This window comes from Erpetoichthys calabaricus, chromosome 9, assembly GCF_900747795.2.
Source record: "Erpetoichthys calabaricus chromosome 9, fErpCal1.3, whole genome shotgun sequence".
In the NCBI taxonomy this organism is placed as follows: Eukaryota; Metazoa; Chordata; class Cladistia; order Polypteriformes; family Polypteridae; genus Erpetoichthys; species Erpetoichthys calabaricus.
Genome location: NC_041402.2, coordinates 143,783,556 through 143,805,395, shown reverse-complemented (window position 1 = coordinate 143,805,395; position 21,840 = coordinate 143,783,556).

Here is a 21,840-nt window from a genome sequence, read left to right as displayed (position 1 = left end):
GAATAAAAAAAGTAAACATCCGAATTAAAGTTGCATGTGATTATGCAGCAGCTGGGTCTGTTGTACTGGCAATTAAGTAGCTCCACAAAGTACATCCTTTTACAGGAGACCGGATAGGTTGTGGGCTGTAACAGGATATATCTCAGTTCAAAGGCTGTGTTAAACAACAAGATAAATGACACAAAAAAGGCAGACATTGCTTACGAAGCAGTACAAGAGGGTATCGTTCACAAGTTTATAAAGGTATTAGTGACAAACAGAGACCTTGATTCTATTGTTCATGTAAGAGAATAAACATAGTATCAGCTGAGCAATACACAATCCTTATATCTATGTACAGCTAACGAATGCCACTTTAGATTTCACAAGCAGTATTCCTAAGCAGTGCACAGCATATAGTTCTGCAGTATCCTGGTATAAATAAATTAGTGAATATGTAGATAGTAGTAAACACAAAACAGTAATTCCAATTTGGTCAGCCCATTTAAACAATACCGATTTTGAAAATGATGCAGATATGTGTGTTTATAACTATATTTTTGCACTCATTTTCATGCTGCAATTCAGCATGCAAGCACGTGTGCCATTTCCTTCATCTTCATTGCTAAGCAGACCTTAGAATTTTTTTGGTATTTATTTATCGTTGCCAGTTTTTGCATCTGGCCTAGCATATGCAATTTTGTCTAGAATAATCTTATACAAAAAAAGAAAGAAAATGAATTCCCAATGAAGACAGTGTTTATTCAAAATGTTGTGTATAAGGAATTATTTTCTGTTTAAATGAGTTACTTAATTCTTTAAGGAGTTATTTAAGCATACAAGCATATATACAAGTATTTAAGCATACTAGTTACATACACACATAGAACCATGCAAGTGCAAAAGTTATTTATCCATTTTTGTAGCTGTAAATGCTGTGCACCCATCCAAAATTGCAGCTTTCTTTCTGCAGATGGACGGACATGCCTTTACTGCTAGTATTTCAGTTAAGTATCTATGTAAATACAGTATTTTAATCCTTTTTTGATTGTGTTGAGAATGAAAATGTATGTAGCATTGAAAATCAAAAATACAGTATAGAAATTCACTTTTGGAAATGATAACATTACCGCATAAAGGAAACAGAAAAATTAATTTAAATCCCATATGTTCTTATTCTTGCTTGAGTGAATAAGGATTGACCATAACAGGGACCAATGTAAGGGGCAAGGATTTAGCTGGATATTCGCTGCTCTGTAGTTGCAAAGAAAATTCTCAACAACGTCATTAAATGCCTTCCATGTGATTTCCTCCATTCCCACTAGCTTATCTTCACATCGTTTGTCATTTGTGGAGCAACAAAAAGGCCTCCCTTAATGTTATCATCAGTTACTCATGTAAACATATGTCTCCAATACTGATATCCTTCACCTTCCTTGTTCATCACTTTCATTAAATTTTTCATCAGTTGAAATTATATACGAAGGGAAGGTAAAATATCTTTACTGGGTTGACTAGTGGTTTATGACCCACACTTTCTGCCCTGGGACCAAGTGATCATTCAGCGGCCAGTTCTTTTTAATGTAATGAGACTCTTTAGCATGGTTCTCCCATTCACAAATGAAACAGCAGTACTTGGTATATCTGAGCCGTATTCCTAGTAGCTGTGCTACGACCTTTAGATCACCACAGATGTTCCAGTTGTAGTTGTTGTACTGTACATTTATGCTTATAATATGAGAGAAAAACACAAAAAACGGTAATTGCAATAAAACTAAAAAATTTAATCTACCTTTAATTCAAATTATTTTTGACAGATAGTACAGTATCACAGGACAAAATAGTTTTTTTTTTCTTTTCCAAATTACATTTATAGCCTTTGTCTGAGGATGCTGTGTTCTTAGTCAAAGCCTTAAATTCCGTAACTGCTGTTTGAAGATTGTATTTCAATTAACAAAGACAATGCTCTGGTCTTGTCTTGATAAAACCCAGGCTGTTACACTTCACTCCACTTTTAGTGTACTCTTAAGTTTTTCAGTTTTTTACTGTATTGTAATTTTCATTGCTCTGTTTTTTATTTTTATTGTTTTTTAGTTTTGTATTTTCCATTCTATTAATATATGAAACAAGAATTGACGTGATTGACTGATTGATTGCTTGATTGGCTGATTCTATGAAGCTTCTCCACTGTAATGTGGAAGTTTCTGATGTGCTTGCATTTTTGAAAGCATCCCATTTTTATCAATTTTACATTATTTTTAAATTTGGATTGAAAATAGCGGCAACATGCTGGTGAGTCAGTCGTCCGATTAAGCATCAAGGAGGAGGAGATGTTTGTTTTGTTTTCATTTGTGGTATCACTAAAAAGCCACAACACAAGCCCTTTACCTTAGAAATGTCTACAGCAGTCCATAGAAAATTAAAGGATCATTGTTTTGTTGATGATTTGTGCTCATTAATGCTTTAAAGTTGCTTTAAAGGGGTCCTTAGTGATTTGAAAACTGTATATGGAGAAGTACAGCATAGAATAATGGGCTGAAATAAATTTCAGGGACCAGACAACAGTTATTCTAGAGAATTTAGAGAAGTTAGTGAATGGATATGCAAAACCTTAACGACTATTTTTCACAACACTGCAAACGAAGGAATTCCTAAGGACTGGAACCTAGCAATTATTATCCCATTATTTTAAAAACATAATTAGGCAAATCTAAATAAATACAGCCCAGTAAGTTAAACATGCGTCACGGGTAAATTGGTGGAAGTAATTATTAAGAAGAAGATTGAGCATCACATGTCAACAACAAGTACATTCATAAACATGGGTGCAGGTAGGGGAGATTGTGTTTTACAAATATGCTGGAATTCTATGAGCAAGCATCAAAAGCATACAACCAGAGAGGTGCTTGTGATATTATTTATCTGGATTTTTGGGAAGACTATTGATTAGATACCACATTACACTAAGTCAGTCATTACAGTAAGAGAAATGGAAATTTTAGGAGCATTGAACAGAACTGTGCAAAATCTACTTAATCATCGGGAACAAAAAGGTATGGTGAGACATACACTTTCATAAATAGTTGTTAAATGAATACTCATTTAAAAAGTGATACATTTTTTATAAATTGCTTACTCTGTGTTCCCTCTTGTGATGGTTGAGAAAAAAAAAAAATCATGTTTTCATGAAGAATGGAGGTCACAAACTTTATGATACAATGGGCTTCATTGGGATGGGCAGAGGGCCAAAATGGAACAACAACTAATAGGAAGCACATTCAAGCTTTTGAACTGAAGATCCATCTCTCCTCCTCATTCATTAATGAAGAGCCCTATCCTCAGTTCAAAAGCTTCATCCTGTTGGAACACGCTTCCTGTTTGTGCCCTACTCTGATTAAGTATTTAATACACAATATTTTAGCAAAAAAATACAGACTTTTTGATGTTTTAATATTGTTTGCTGCTTTTTAGTTTTGCCCCCAACCCCATCAGTCTCCATTAATGTCTACCATATCATAAACTTTCCAATCTCCATTTTACATGAAAATATGAGTTTAAAAATCTGTCTCAGCCATCTCTACAAACAAAGCAGAAAATCATTTTTAGGTTTAATGTTCCTTTATAAATATTATCCCTCAGGGATCAGAGCTTGGACTGCTGCTGTTTCTAATATATATTGTGTTGGACTCCCTGATTATGAAAGGACCAGGGAGAGAGTATTTCCAGGACTGTTTCTCCCCTGGACTGACAGAGGGCAGCCCCCTTAGTTTCCAGCAGGGTCACGGGTTATGAACATGGGAGCTCAAAAGGGCTCATGGACGTTTTCGGGGCCCTATTTGGCTGCTGTTGCGCCACACCATGAAGTACGGCCAGAAGAAGCTTGTTAGGCACCTGGAGTCCTTCCAAGTGCCCTATAAAGAGTCGGAAGGAAGAGGACAAAGCCTGAGGAGGAGGAGTGAATGTGGAAGGGCTGGCAGCAAGAGGGACTGTGTTGTGTTGGTGATCTGTGCACGGTGCTAAACTGTAAGTAAACTGTATACTGTGTGGCAATTGGTGCCCTACCTGCTTGTGTCGTGGTCAGAGCGGCTGTAAGCACCCTGGACATCACATAATATATATATATATATATATATATATATATACATACATACATACATATAAAAGGCAAAGCCCTCACCGACTCATTACTAATTTTCCCACTTCCCATATAGGTGGGAAGCTGAAATTTCGCTTGTTACTTGCACTATAGTTACAAAAGTTAGGTATGTTTCATGACCTATTGCAACACCGAAGGGGAGGAAACGGGTGTACCCCCTAAACTGTATATATACAGTGCATCCGGAAAGTATTCACAGCGCATTACTTTTTCCACATTTTGTTATGTTACAGCCTTATTCCAAAATGGATTAAATTCATTTATTTCCTCAGAATTCTACACACAACACCCCATAATGACAACGTGAAAAAAGTTTACTTGAGGTTTTTGCAAATTTATTAAAAATAAAAAAACTGAGAAATCACATGTACATAAGTATTCACAGCCTTTGCTCAATACTTTGTTGATGCACCTTTGGCAGCAATTACAGCCTCAAGTCTTTTTGAATATGATGCCACAAGCTTGGCACACCTATCCTTGGCCAGTTTCGCCCATTCCTCTTTGCAGCACCTCTCAAGCTCCATCAGGTTGGATGGGAAGCGTCAGTGCACAGCTATTTTAAGATCTCTCCAGAGATGTTCAATCGGATTCAAGTCTGGGCTCTGGCTGGGCCACTCAAGGACATTCACAGAGTTGTCCTGAAGCCACTCCTTTGATATCTTGGCTGTGTGCTTAGGTTCATTGTCCTGCTGAAAGATGAACCGTCGCCCCAGTCTGAGGTCAAGAGCGCTCTGGAGCAGGTTTTCATCCAGGATGTCTCTGTACATTGCTGCAGTCATCATTCCCTTTATCCTGACTAGTCTCCCAGTCCCTGCTGCTGAAAAACATCCCCACAGCATGATGCTGCCACCACCATGCTTCACTGTAGGGATGGTATTGGCCTGATGATGAGCGGTGCCTGGTTTCCTCCAAACGTGATGCCTGGCATTCACACCAAAGAGTTCAATCTTTGTCTCATCAGACCAGAGAATTTTCTTTCTCATGGTCTGAGAGTCTTTTGGCAAACTGCAGGCGGGCTGCCATGTGCCTTTTACTAAGGAGTGGCTTCCATCTGGCCACTCTACCATACAGGCCTGATTGGTGGATTGCTGCAGAGATGGTTGTCCTTCTGGAAGGTTCTCCTCTCTCCACAGAGGACCTCTGGAGCTCTGACAGAGTGACCATCGGGTTCTTGGTCACCTCCCTGACTAAGGCCCTTCTCCCCCGATCGCTCAGTTTAGATGGCCGGCCAGCTCTAGGAAGAGTCCTGGTGGTTTCGAATTTCTTCCACTTACGGATGATGGAGGCCACTGTGCTCATTGGGACCTTCAAAGCAGCAGAAAGTTTTCTGTAACCTTCCCCAGATTTGTGCCTCGAGACAATCCTGTCTCGGAGGTCTACAGACAATTCCTTTGACTTCATGCTTGGTTTGTGCTCTGACATGAACTGTCAACTGTGGGACCTTATATAGACAGGTGTGTGCCTTTCCAAATCATCTCCAATCAACTGAATTTACCACAGGTGGACTCCAATTAAGCTGCAGAAACATCTCAAGGATGATCAGGGGAAACAGGATGCAACTGAGCTCAATTTTGAGCTTCATGGCAAACGCTGTGAATACTTATGTACATATGCTTTCTCAATTTGTTTAATTTTAATAAATTTGCAAAAATCTCAAGTAAGCCTTTTTCACGTTGTCATTATGGGGTGTTGTGTGTAGAATTCTGAGGAAAAAAATGAATTTAATCCATTTTGGAATAAGGCTGTAACATAACAAAATGTGGAAAGTGATGCGCTGTGAATACTTTCTGGATGCACTGTAGATAGGGGAAACCCCTCCTCACTATTTCTGCGACTTCCAATATACGTGGGAAGCCCAGATTTCCCATGCTCATCCTTTATGCTGTACTTACAAATGTTAAGTATGTTTCATTTTTCGCCATGCCCCGTAACGAACTTTCAAAAATAACGTCTTCTTTTTGGCAGTTCTCACCATTATGTCATAAGGAACTTTCGAAACTGACCTATCCTTTTGGCGGTTTTATTCCTTATTTCCATTAACAGAGGATTTATTTCATGGCAGAGACACACAAGTTCTGCCCCTGGTCCCCTTTCCTTTTTCCGCATGGCCACTGTCCGCGCACCTACCAAGTGGTTGGCTCCCTGCCTATATACATTAACAACATCCCGCGCTCATGTGCCTCCTTACTCGCTTCCTTACTTTCCTCAGCTGTTTGTCGTGCTCACTGCTCCCTTCTTCTTTACTCCACCGTTTCAAGGGTGGAAGGACTGCTCATTCTTGTTTCAGGTTGCCTCTAAACCTCACCCATACTGATTCCCCCATGTGTAACATATCCAAGCAGAGCACCATGACGCAAGTGCTGCACAATTGTAAGCTCATTGTATGGGATGAATGCACTATGGCACACAGAGCAGGTGTTGAGGCTTTAGACGACCCTAGAAGACATCAGAAACACAACAAAAATGATGGGAGGCTTGACAGTCTTACTGGCTGGAGACTTCCGGCAGACCTTACCAGTTGTCCCAAGAGGAACACGTGCCGACAAAGTTAAAGCATGTCTGAAGTCTTCATACCTATGGCCTAAGACCAACGCTCTTACCTTATGAATAAACATGAGGGTTTACTTGAACTGTGACAAAAAAGCCAGAGAGTTTGCTGCTCTCCTCATCAAAATAGGTGATGGCAATTTAATTGAACAGAACTATAAAATCAATGTTCCTAACAATCTCTGTCTCCTGGTGAATACCTTACAAACCCTTATTGAAAATGTTTACCCCAACTTATGAAATCTGAATGAAAAAGATGTCTCATGGTTGAGGGAGAGAGCTATTCAAACAGCAAAAAATGACATGACTTCACATATAAACACCATTTTACTTCACCAACTAACTTCCGTAACAAAAACATATGTCTGTCAACTCTGTTGTAGAACTAGAGGACCCGGTACACTATCTGGTAGAGTTTCTTCACACTCTTAATCCTCCGGGCATGCCTCTGCATACTCTACTTTTGAAGGTTGGCACACCAATTATGTTATTACGAAACTTACAACCACCAAAACTTTGTATCGGCACCAGGCTTCAGATCAAATCTCTGCACAAAAACCTCACTGAGGCAACTGTCTTCACTGGAACTGACTCAGGGGAGACTGTATTTATTCCTCGCATCCCTCTCATACCCTCTGACCTCCCATTCCAATTCAAACACCTCCAATTTCCAGTAAGAGTCTGCTTCGCTATGACAATAAATAAATCACAGGGCCAGACTCTAAAAAAGGCTGCCATTGACTTGACACAAGATTGCTTCTCACATGGCCAACTGTACGTTGCATGCTCAAGAGTAAGCTCAGCAGACAGCTTGGTCATTTTACAGCCTGAGGACAGAACTGTAAACTTCATTTACAAAGAGATCCTTACATCCTAAAAATGTGCATTTATCATACACAACATTTACAATCATAAATTAAACTCTTTACGATCATCAAATTCACTCTCAATACTAAAATAAGCTTACGACAATTACATTGACAATCATGTTACATTATTTTTAAAATGTTTCATTTTCTTTTTCATAACTTCTTTAACACATTACTTCTCCGCTGCGAAGCACAGGTATTTTGCTAGTGTATATATATATATATATATATATATATATATATATATATATATATATGCGTGGGTCACGGTGCGATGCACAATATTACTGTCAGAGAAAGTTACAGGAGTTTTACGGAAATACAAACCAGTATTACTGTGAGAGGAAATTAACGGTACACAATACAGTGATGCATATTACAGCCACATACGAGCCTGTATTGTCGCCAGAGAAAATTAAAGGTATATTACGAACGTACAAGCCAGCGGACGTACAAGACAGTATTACTGTCACAGAAAATTAAAGACACACAATTCACAGCAGCAGCCCACGAAGAACGGTCAGCTCAGCAAGTAAACATCAACAAAAGAAAGGCTGAAAGACAAAGAAAAATACGACCAAAAAACAGAATGAGGTCAAGGTCCCTTGCCATTTAATATAGACTGTTCCTACTAATGTTTATGCACTACTGTTCTAGCGCCTGTTATTGTAATGGGCTTAATGACTAGTATATAAAGAAAGAAAGAGAGATACAGAGAGTAAATGATCTAAATAAATAGCAAGCTGGTTAAGTCACTGATGATATCAAACTAGATGGAGTGGCAGTTAATCTACAATAAACAGAATTAGGACAGAGGGACCTGGACAGCATACAAACATGAGCAGATTATTGACAGATGAAATTTTATGTAAGAAAAAATAAAGTTTTTCACATAGGAAGTAGAAATGTTATATTTGAGTATAAAATATACACAATGGGAGGTTTGATACTGGAAAATACAACTGAAAAGAAAGACCTAGGAGTGGAGTGGTTTTATTGGAATTGCCATTTTATATCAGCAGAAAGTGTACAAAAGCCATTAAGGTTAATTGCCAAACTCTGTTAGGCTGAATGGCCTGTTCCTGTCACATGTATTCTATTGTGCTGATGCTAAGATCAGCCACAGGACTCCCACCTTACTCTGAATGGGTGGTTGGCTGTCTGTTGTCTGGCATGCCCACACCGCACTTACAATTAAACTGAGTCAGTTTATAGTCATTAACTAACCTCGCACATAGATAGATGTCTTCGGTTATGTGATGAAAAGTGGAGTACCTGGTGAAAAATCCACACAGCATGATGGAAGAAGCAGTGCTATTAATACTCCACTGTGCTGTTCCAGGAGTGGTGGCTTTTAATATAAAGCAAAATAAATAAATTAAAAACTTCACAAGAAATATTTGTTAGATTGTATTTAATTTTTGTAAATCAATGCAATTATGTCACTGATAAATACACTGTATAATACTATATTTTACCATAATAAAAATGAATTTTTTAGGTAACACTTTACATGGCTGGATTTTGCTCACTGCTGTCTGAACTCAAACATCAGTCCAGATGCTTAATTTGTGGAATTTGTACATTATTCCTGTGTCTGATTGTATTTTTTTTTATATTTCAGTTTTCCTCCCACACAGATTAAAGATGGGTTAGGAGGTGGTTCTAAATTGCCCTGTTAGCACCTTGAGATGACTGGCACCTTGTTCACAGATAGTTGTTGCTCTGTCCCTGATGCTACTACTTTAGACTTTTGCTCCTTCCATCTCTAAAATTGGATTAGTTGAATTCAGTACAGTATTTATTTATTTATTGTATAATTGCATTTATTACCACAAAACATCTGAGATCTATTACAATTACAATGACCATTTTTGGCTGTTGCTGAATCTTTCCTGTTGTTTTATTATCCTGCTATGTTAACTGGTGAGACTGCTACTTGGACAAAGTTTCTTCTCCTGCTTATACAGCTAAGTGTTAGTGTAGTTAACATTAATGATGGCAATCAAAAAATGGGGCCTTTAGCTTGTAATATTCCAGTTATGCAATTCAGTGTTTGGGAAAATGATGTTGCAGGACATCTCAGACACTGATGCTCAAGTAGTGTATTTTTCCAGGACCACTCGTTTACCAGTGTAAAAATGAACACAGAAAAAAATAAGAAATGTTAGGGTACCCATGTTAACCCCAATTAATTGCCATTTTAAAAGAAAAAAGTAAATCAGAGCATGATGGCAGTGCCACTGCTCCATGTACTATGTTATCCCTTCAAATGAACCCTGCTTCCTGCTCCATGGTGTTTTTAAAACAGAAGACAGGAAGAGGCAGGGCATGAAGTGAGGCTGTTGTTTCCCACCTAGTTCATGATCCTCAGTTCTAATGATAATAATAAGTTTTATTTATAAAAACATGCCTTTCTCGGTTTACTACACATGGCATTAATAAGAATATAATAATCTCACAATCAACAATGAAGTAACAGTAATATGGTCAATCAAAATATTAAGATAAAAATTTTAAAAAGCAACTAGTTAGAATGTAAAAGAGAAAAACATAATGTGAAGAAACTAAAACATAAGATAAGAAATGTATGGGCAGAATAGAAAGGTTTTCAGTTCAATTGTAAAGTAAGTTAGGGAAAAGCAGTCTCAGATATATTGAGGTAAAGAGTTCCAAAGTTGCAGAGCCAAAGCACTCAAGGATCTGTCACCCCACATAGGTTTATCTGCAGGACTGTTAGCAATCCAGCGCCAGAGGACCTAAGCATTATGTTATAGCCAAGGATTTTTCCCTGGCTTATGCTTACATTCTGTAATTTCTTTTCTTAATACTGCTATGTTTATATTTGTTTAGTGTCTTTGTGTTTGATGTTCTCTTATGTGCTTTGTATTTTGTGGGTGGTTCCCCAAGAGACGCTGCCAGCATAATGTGTGAAAAAAAAATTTAGAGGTAACAATAGTTAAGTAATTTGGTTGGCAGTGCACATTGAAATATATAAGCATTTTTTTAGAAAACACATGAAGGGAACTACTAAAATGGTTAAGTGAATAAAAACAAGAATGTACCAGGAGAAAGGTTGATGTAATACATAAAATTACCAAGAGATGATTAAGAGATCAGCAGATGTCCTGTAAACAACAAGACTGGACAATTGTATGAAAATGTGCTATATAAATAAATGTTGTTGTTGTTGTTGTCACATACACAAAGATTTCCAAAATAACAGCTGAACCTAAAAGATATAAGAAGAACAAGAGTGTAATGGAATATACTTTTATTTCAATAAGTTACTTGTGTTTAAGCCAATGAACCAATCAGAGTAAATGTATGCATTAATCAGCACTGTTATGTAAATTCAGTAAAGTGCCCTTACTTTTTTGGTCATTCTGTAACAGACTACTGTGGTTAATGCTCCCTCCGACTGAGGAGTATTAAAGACACAATGAGCAGGTTTCCTCCTGCCTGGTTCTTGACTCAAAGAGGTTTTATCAGACTTGTCCTAGTAAAGGATAAGTTTCTTTCTTTAATTAATATTTAGATTTTTACCACAAATGTCACTGCTGCTTAGACCTCTCCAGGCTACGTATTCCATGAGGTTAGAAGCCGCAGTAGTTGATAATTACTGATTATTTTTGCTCTTTTCATTGGATCTAGCTTATGGATTGTGAATTAGGAATTGTTCTCTTTGGATTGTTTACTTCTTGTTCATTTTTTGCTGTATCTTCTATTTTCAAATAAACATTCTCATTTTTCTAAAGATCCTCATCTTGGATTATTTGCACAATCCTGAGGTTTTCATTATTTCTCCCTCTTGTAAGATACTGTGATTAATTTTGGAACATTAAATGTGTTTTGAACTTTTTGGACTTGGTCAACCTTCAGCTTGAAAGTAATATTTAGGGGCTGGCTGGTTTGGTGTGAAGCCATCTTGGACAGGCCAGTGGAGATCCTTTCCTACTCTGGTACCTTATTTGAAGGCCTCACACTCTTTTCTCTTTATGTATGATGCGGTCACACAAAACACTAAGTGCATATACTGTTTGGACCTTAGTTAGATAACTTTGGACTAAGCCATACAAAACAGCAGCAAGCAGAAATTTGTATATTATGTGAAAAGAAATTGTTAGCTAATGTACTGATAAAAGAACAGGAATGATATACCCTGTACACATAGAGAGAGTAATAACTCTTTCAGCTGATTTTTTCATAGACTGTAGTTTATCTAGTAAGTGCTTTAACTGGAAAACCAGTGAACAGGTAAGTACAAAAAACAACACGGAAGTAACGAAAGCATGAACCAGTGTTTCAGCATTTTTCTTGTTAAATGAAGGGCGATGGCAAGCAGTGTTGCAGAGATGAACAAATGCATTTTTCAAAAGTTCGTTTGTATACTTAGGAAAGTAAAATTGTGCATGCTATGTACACCAAGGAGCTCATGCTCCTTAGTCTTGGTATATATACAAAGGGGCACTGTTTGTGCTACTGAACGGGTGCAAACTCCAGACACTGTGCTGGGCACGCCCCTGACAAGTTGTAGAAGTGTAATAATACCAACTACCCACCATGAACAATGAGGGGGGACATCTGTCTACCCCCACCTAGGGATCCAAATGGGCTTCAACCTGCACTGATGTTATTTTACTGTATATATGGTGAAGCAAGCATGCTTCAGGGACATCTTCAAGGCTCCTGTAAGGTAGGTGATACCACAGAGCAGACATGGGACACTATCATTAACTCCATCTCGTTTTCCATCTAGAATTCAGAAGCTCACAGACATAAAGGCGAGTGACCCTATTCCCATTTCTGCCACAAAGGATGGTGAAATAAAAATATCAAGGCCACCAAATTGTAGCCATTCAATAGATGACCTTACTTGGAGGAGGAGAGAACAACTCTCCAAAGTATCTACTTCCATTTGCATCGGCTAATGCCAAGCTGTTTTTGCACACGCGAGTGCATTTTCTTTTTCTTTTTTATTTGACCATCCATTATTAAACTGGTATTGCCAGCCGGTAAACCACATCTTAACTGCTAACGATAGTTTCTTTCTTAAAAGGTGTGAAGGGCTACATCCATGTGTAACTGCAAATTAAAAAAACTCAGGAAGGCTATAGAGCCAAAATGTTATGTCTCGTATCTTTATTCCTTTTCAGTGGTGAATTACTATATAATGACTGTAACATTTTGGGAAAAAGTTGATTTTTTAAATTTTCTTTTTATATCTTCTTTATATCTTATTTTATATCTATTATAGTAGATATATTGTAATACCATTCTATGACAAGTTGTAATTGTTAACATTTTTAAATAGAGAATTTCAAAAAAGTTGAGCATCTCAAGAATCTAATTCACAATATCAAAATTCAGTAACATAACTAATGAAACAGTGGGAGTACAGGCTCATCTGTAAAAATACCTTAGGACAAAAAGTGTCGATATACATACCTGTTACTCCAGTTCATGCCTGATTTATGACTTTGAATCTCACATTAGTCTTATTAACTGTGTCACTTTACCTGAGAGTCCACCAAACCTTTTGATATCCATCCATCCATCACGGGGGTCTGCTGGAGCCAATCCCAGCCAACACAGGGCACAAGGCAGGAACCAATCCCGGGCAGGGTGCCAACCCACCGCAGGACACACACAAACACATCCACACACCAAGCACATACTAGGGCCAATTTAGATTTGCCAATCCACCTAATCTGCATGTCTTTGGACTGTGGGAGGAAACCGGAGCGCCCAGAGGAAACCCACACAGACACGGGGAGAACATGCAAACTCCACACAGGGAGGACCCGGGAATAGAACCCAGGTCTCCTAACTGCGAGACAGCAGCGCTACCACTGCGCCACCGTGCCGCCCACCTTCTGATATGGTCTAATTTTTCAATTTCAATCCAATAAATAATGTAAGATTATCTTTAGATATGAATCATTTGTTGAATTTGTTGAAACTATAACAAGTCAAATAATTATGTCAAATAATTGTTTGTGAGATTATTTTACATTTTCACAGCCTTAAGTTTGTACGTGCTTCTTTTCTCAGAGTCACTGCAATTTTCATTATTTTAAATTCTTTTTAAACTGAGGCTTATTTAAACATTTTAATAAACCCTTTTCATTAATTAAATTTACTTAGAGTACCACAGTATTTTTAGCAATTGTGGATGTTTACAAAAGAATAAAGAAAATTAAAATTAATTTCTACTGTAAAATTTTTCAAAGTAAAATTAAGACACAATTTACTTTTAGGGCTACAGAGTTTTGCAACTGCAGAGTTCTAATTTCTTGGAACATTGGAATGTGGTTTTGTTAGTCTGCCTTGTTATTAGGCAATCTTGCCAACCTCCACCTTTCCAAGGAACTAACCTCACCGTACATTTGACCTTATAAAAGGGAGTGCACTTTGAGCCTATGCCAAGATCTAACGAGAGTAGATAAGAAACTGAAATGACATAGGTGTCCAAAACATTTCTTTGTTATTTCTGCATAAATAGCCATACACTGGAAAACAATCCCAGGTACAGAAGATATGCAGTGTCTGGAGTTCTGCGGTATAAAAAATGATAGCAAATTCACACCTGCCTTCCTTAATGATTTAAGTGCATTTAAATGTATTTGTATGGCCAGCCCTAAATACAGCAATAAGATGAGATCTGTGACCATGTTTCTAAGGAAGTAATCTAAAAATAACAGAGTTATTTAAGATCTATATACAGGGGTGGGCAAAAATAGGTTTGCAGTTGTGAGTATGCATAAAACAGAACTTATTCTTGTATTATTATTAATTTATTAATTATTTTATTGTTTATTTGTATTATTTGTCTTCTTCTTCTTATTATTATTATTATTAAAGTGTGATTGAGTGTAGCAAGCAGACTACAAGAATGTGTAAATAATGAAGGCCAGTAATTTGAGCACTTACAAGATTGTACCTAAGTGCACTGTGCCATTGTGACATTCTCTTGCGTTAATAAAGTTAATAAAGCTATTGAGTTAATAAAGCAATTGTAATAATCATAACCTGCATGTCTTTTTCCATTTAACTGAAAACCTTGCAATAACACAACACACAAAAAAAAGTTTTGGGGCACCTTGAAGGCAAACCCCATCTATTAAAGGACACAAAAGATGTAAAAATGAACTTGTGCAAGTGCAAGCATTAGAGTCTTCCTAATTTCTTATTCAGACTGTCTTATTATTTTCCTGTCTTGAGGTGTTCTGGGAGGAAGAGGTGGGTCCAGGTGAGCTGACCCTGGAAGTGACATCACAGATGGGATTGTGTGAATCTTCCTTGCTGCAGAGAGAAAAGGAGAAGGTAGAATGTTATTGCACAGCACCACCTCATGTCTTGGTGGAGAATTAAATTCACATAAGTACTTGGGAGATTGGCAGGCCTATAGAGAACAACAAATGTTCTCAGGTAAAGAGAAATGGGAACACATTGTGTTTTTAAAATATGGGATGGGTTGGAGGCCCATTTTTTTCCCCTCAAGCATTTTACGCAGCAGAATGGTCCTAAAATGGAAGGCATTGGCTTGAGTTATCCTTTTCTCAGAGGTTGCTTAAGACACCCAGACTTTTGAGGGATGTGGAAGACTTTGGGTTTTTCTGCAAGATTGCCACAGAGCAGTGTGGTCTGAAGGTCGTCTAACTTTATTAGTCCGCCTCTGATCCCAGAAGAAATTCTGAGAGGTGAAAAGGTGACCCAAGTAGGAGTTCTGAAGTTACCTCAGGCCAAAGGTCCAATGATTTCAGAGTCAGTATGTGATCTGATACAAATGCTCTTGTGTTTGGAAGAAAAGAAGTCAGGGTTGGGAGGCACGGGTGCAGACAGAGAACTGAAGAAGGCAGTGAGTGCTTTTTTGGTAGTTTGAGGAGGAAAAACAAGCAAGCCTCCTATTCTAGTAGATGGGGACTTGAGTCCCTAGAGACAGAAAAGCATTAGGGTTTACTGTCTTGTTATGCTTAACTTGTACTTTATGCAATAGACAGACAGACGGACAGACAGATAGATAGATAGATAGATAGATAGATAGATAGATAGATAGATAGATAGATAGATAGATAGATAGATAGATAGATAGATAGATAGATAGATAGATAGATAGATAGATAGATAGATAGATAGATGATTATTGAGTAGACATTGCAAAAAAAAATTTAGAATATTAGCATTTAGTTTGCAGTGTTGGGAGGAAGGATTAAATTATCTGATAGCAGCTGGTATAAACATTCCCAAGTGACATTTCTTAGTATGCATGGTGGAAAGAGCCTGTGGCTAAAATTGCTCCTAGAAAGCACCTTCTAGAGAGAATGCAGGGGCTTTTTCATGATGACATCCAGTTTTTTTACCTTCTTTTCTATATTTCCAGTGTAGTCCTCCTCTGTGGATTTTCCATTACTTACAGACTTTTTATTCCATGAGCATAAACAAAACAATGACCTATTAATTAATATTTATCTAATGATAAAATGGGAAGGTAAATAATAAAAAAGCCATAATCAGTGTGACTGTAACAACTGAGTAATATAATTGGGCTGTAGATGCTTTTCATCTAATTTTACTTTGTATGATTATTTCATGTACATAGCATTATTTAAGCTTCAAATGTAATATTTGTGCCTCGTACCAATCATCCAGTTTCTAAATTTGCTTAATCCAGCATTCAGTTGACTGGAGGAGTTAGCCCGAGGATATATATCTTAGTAACACTCAGCACAAGGCAAGTACCAACTCTGGATGTGCAGCCATTCTGAGACATTCTTCCTTATAATATTTTGTAGAAGTATTAGACTGGCATAAGTGTTTAAGTCAACACCTCTATCTTCAACTTGAGAACTATACTCAAAGATTGTTATTGCATGTCATAAAAATAACTATATGATCTTTTTGCAGAAATAAAAATAAGCTGATTTATTATCTAAAATTCAAGAGGTGGCATGGTGACAGAGTGATTAGCATTGTTGACTCATGGACCCAGCATTCTGTGGGGTTTTTGAATATTCTGCCTGTGCCTGCATATGTTTTCCTCAGGATGTTCTGGTTTTCCTTCCACATGTCTAAAGATGTGCAGTTCATCAGTGTCTGTAAATTAGCTCTGTGGAGGTGTGTGTATGACTTGGCCCATCAATGAACAGGGTGCCTGTTCTTGCCTTGCACCAAATACTATCAGGATAAGCTTTGGCCCCTCACTACCCTTAAATAGATTATGCAATTTTGAGAATGATATGTTATGTTAAACTATAGGTAGATACATGTTTAAAAGCTGCTTTTCCGAAAATTTTTATCAAAGTTAAAACTAACTTGCACAGAAAAAGAAAAAAAGTAGCCATACCTGTAAACAGGTTTTAATCATTCATTTTGCTACTTATGAACTGCACAGTTTCTGTGTTTGGAATGGTATTTATAACTTTATTAAATCTTGCAAGTACGACGCTATTGTTATTTCTGACCATGCCCCTCTGATCTTGGAGCTAAAATAATTATGCCGTACATACTCATCTCACAGATGGCGTCTTAACCCACTTCTATTAGCAGACGAGAACTATACAGAATTTATATCAAAACAAATCAGTTTCTTTCTAGAGACAAATACATCCTCAGAGGTCTCTGCAGGAATACTCTGGGAAACTCTAAAGGCATTCTTAAGAGGACAGATTATTTCATATCTTTCCCACAGAAATAAATTAGAAACCAAGAAGGTATCAGAACTAACCAGCGAAATTACTAGAATAGATCAAGAACATACCAGGTGTCCAAGTGAGGCTCTTCATAAGAAAAGACAGGCTCTGCATTCAGAGTAAAACCTCTTAACAACCAAAGAAACTGAACAACTCATTTTTAAATCAAGACATCATTACTATGAACACGGAAAGCTAATAAGCTTTTAGCTCAACAAATCCACAAGCAAGAAGTTCGCAATGCAATCCCAGTAATCACCATCATGAACAGAGATAAAATCATTGACCATAAAAATATAATGCACACAGTTAGAGACTACTATAAATCCTTATATTCTACTGAGTTTAAAGAAGACAACACATAATCTAATGCATTTCTGGATGCATTACAGATACCACAAATAGATACTCTTAGTGCAGAGGAATTGGATAAACCTCTGGCGCTATCAGAATTACTAGATGCTATAATGTCACTTCAGAGTGGGAAAGCAGCAGGCCCTGATGGCTACCCTGTCGAACCATCTTTCCTAAACAAAATAAGGACTTATTACAATGTACATCATACAGACCAATTTCATTTCTGAATAATGATGTTAAGATACTCTCCAAAGTCCTAGCTAGAAGGATGGAGAAAGTGCTGCCTTCGGTAATATCACAAGATCAAACTGGATTTATTAAAGGCCAACATTTAGCTTTCGATCTTCGACGCCTGTTTAATGTAATATAGTCACCTGCAAAGTCAAACACCCCAGAGATATTATTATCGTTGGATGCAGAAAAAGCATTTGATATGACTGAATGGAACTACCTTTTCACTACAATAGAGAAATTTGGGTTTGGCCTAAACATTTGTGCATGGATCAAACTACTGTATACCAATCCAGAAGCTTCAGTTTGTATTAACATTTGTTCAGACTACTTTAAACTAGAACGTGGCACCAGACAAGGATGCCCCTTGTCACCACTGCTATTTGCAATCACCATTGAACCACTGGCAGTTCACTGTCAAAATGCTTATCAGATAAAGGGGATTATCAGAGAAGGACTTGAACAGAAAATTTCTCTATATGTAGATGATATGGTACTGTATATATCAGACCCACAAAATACTGTGCCTGCAGTCTTAACAGCACTTACAGAATTTCAAAAGATCTCTGGTCTCAGAATTAATTTGAATAAAAGTGTGCTCTTTCCAGTGAATTCTCAAGCATACAATATTAGATGGGACCCCTTCCCCTTTATCATTGCAGATCAGTTTAAATACCTAGGGGTAAATATCACAAGTAAACATAAAACTCTTTATCAACAAAATTTCACTGTCTGTATGGAAAAAATTAAGTAAGACTTGCATAGATGGTCAACCCTTCATCTCACTCTAGCTGGAAGAATTAACGTTGTTAAGATGAATATCCTTCCTAAGCTTCTCTTTTTATTTCGAAACATTCCAATATACATCAATAAATCATTTTTTAAGCAATTAGATTCAACCATCACCTCATTTATTTGGAACTTAAAACATCCACGTATCCAAAGAGTGACCCTACAAAGACCTAAGGCAGAAGGTGATATGTCTCTACCTGACTTTCAGTTTTATTACAGGGCAGCAAAAATACAAGCTATAAAAACCTGGACACAAATACTGTAGATGAACATACACGGGCGTGGTGCACAATAGAAATAAAATCCTGCCGTACTTCTTTATATTCCCTGCTTTGTGCCCCTATAAATGCAAGTTATCGCCAATATACTAATATCCAATTGTGCTTCACTCACTCAGAATATGGAACCAATGTAGAAACCATTTTAAAATGGAGAATCCTTTATCTGTGGCACCTCTGCATGAGAACCACCTTTTTCAACCCTCGCAAACATATGCAGTTTTTAATATCTGGAAAACATTTGGGATTAAATTACTTAGAGATCTTTATATAGACAGCATCTTTGCATCCTATGAACAATTACATTCCAAATTTAACTTTCCAGCAACACATTTCTTTCATTATCTTCAAATTAGAAACTTTGTCAAACAGAACCTGCCCGATTTTCCTCATTTCCCATCTTTGTCTATGCTAGAAAAGATATTGCTCAGTTTCGAGGTCTCAGACAGCATTTCTGCATTATATAAAATTATTTTACAGTCCCTCCCTTTCAAAGATCCACGAGGACAATGGGAAAAGGATCTCTCACTCAACATATCAGAAAAGGATTGGAAGGTAGCAATGCAGAGAATTCACTCGAGCTCCATATGTGCAAAGCATACAATTATTAAACTCAAAATTATATATCGAGCACATCTGTCTCGCTTAAAACTGTCCAAAATGTTTCCAGGGCAAGATCCAACCTGGGAACGCTGCAATCAAGTTCCAGCTGCACTGGGTCACATGTTTTGGGCCTGCACCAAATTAACATCATTCTGGACCAAAATTTTTAAGTGCCTTTCAGACAGCCTTGGTGTCACAATCCCTCCTAACCCATTAACAGCTGTGTTTGGTGTTCTTCCATATGAACTTAGAGTGGAGAAGGACAAACAAACTGTGATTGCCTTCACTATACTATCGGCACAAAGACTTATTTTGCTAAACTGGAAGAATCCTAACTCTCATCTTTTAAGTCAGTGGGTAACTGATGTTTTATATTATTTGAAATTGGAAAAAATCAAATTCTCACTTAGAGGATCTGTGCAGAACTTTTTTTAAAAAACTGGCATGATCTAATCAATAATATTTTAGAATAAGCTCTTAAAGCACTGAGGAAGTAGATTCTCTTCCCATTTCTTTTTCTTCTCCATTTATCTTTATCCGCCTATTAAACTCATCAATTTATTTATTTTTACTAGCTCTAAGTTTTACTCCGTTGGCCATGCTCTCTTTCTCAGGTGTGGGGGTTGATTTGTTTTCAATCCTATTTTTTGTAAAAATGTATCTATTTGTATAGAATGATTATAATAAAATCAATAAAATAAAAAAAAAAGAAATGCATTTATGGAGCTACAGGTGAATTGTTTAAATAAGAAAATAGCTAATCTTCAAATTAATACCATGGATTACAGGATTCAGAAAATAATATCTGTGCTGTGCCATGCCAAGATCAGTCATTGTCACCCGGCAACACATTCCCAGAAAGATATGAGACTTATAGCATATTTTTGACAAGAAGGCAGTGATCTGAACTAAAGAAAAGGGTGTGAGAATAATAAAGCAGTCAGTAATGAGGTACTGATGGAGATTTTTCCATGCAGATTCAGTGGCAAAATGAAAACAGATCACTGCTGTGCATGGATATCAAACCAGCACTGGGGACTGTATGATGAGTTTTGCATTATGACAAATATTAGTAAATATTAGTGGATAATAAAAATTAGTTATTCCATATATTTTTAATATACCTAAGGATTCTTTAAGTAACGACAACAACATATACTGCTCAAAAATATTAAAGGAACACTTTGAAACCACATCATATTTCAATGGGAAAAAAATCATGTTGGATATCTATACATATATCTATGTCTGGATGTGTTAGGAATGAAAGGATGCCACATTTTTGATGGAAATGAAAATTATCAACCTACAGAAGGCTGAATTCAAAGAAAACCCAAAATCAAAGTGAAAAAATGATGAAGTAGGCCAGTCCATTTTGCTGAAATTTCATTGCAGCAACTCAGAATTGTACTCAGTAGTTTGTATGCCTCCTCCCACCCCCATGTGCTTGTATGCATGCCTGACAACATCAGGGCATGATCCTAATGAGATGATAGATGACGACCTGGGGGATCTCCTCCCAGATCTGGACCAGGGCATCACTGAGCTCCTGGACAGTCTGACATTCAACCTGGTAGCGTTGGATGGACCGAAACATAATATCCCAGAGGTGTTCTATTAGATTTAGGTCAGGCGAGCGTGGTATCAATTCCTTCATCCTCCAGAAACTGCCTGCATACTCTCACCACATTAGGCCAGACATTGTCGTGCACAAGGAGGAACCCAGGACCCACTGCACCAGCATAGGGTCTGACAATGGGTCCAAAGATTTCATCCCAATCCCAGACCATCACTGATCCACCACCAAACCGGTCATGCTGAACAATGTTACAGGCAGCATAACGTTCTCCATGGCTTTTCCAGACCCTTTCACATCTGTCACATGTGCTCAGGGTGAACCTGCTCTCAACTGTGAAAATCACAGGGCACCAGTGGTGAACCTGCCAATTCTGGTATTCCATGGCAAATGCCAATTGAGCTCTACAGTGCTGGCCAGTGAGCACAGGGCCTACTAGAGGATGTCAGGCCCTCAGGCCATCCTTATGAAGTCTGTTTCTGATTGTTTGGTCAGAGACATTCACACCAGTGGGCTGCTGGAGGTCATTTTATAGGGCTCTGGCAGTGCTTATCCTGTTCATCCTTGCACAGAGGAGCAGATACCGGTCCTGCTGATGGGATAAGGACCTTCTACTGCCCTATCCTGGAATCTCCTCTGAGCCCTTGAGACTGTGCTGGGAGACACAGCAAACCTTTGGCGATGGGACGTATTGATGTGCCATCCTGTAGAAGTTGGACTACCTGTGCAACCTCTATAGGGTCCAGGTATCGCCTCACGC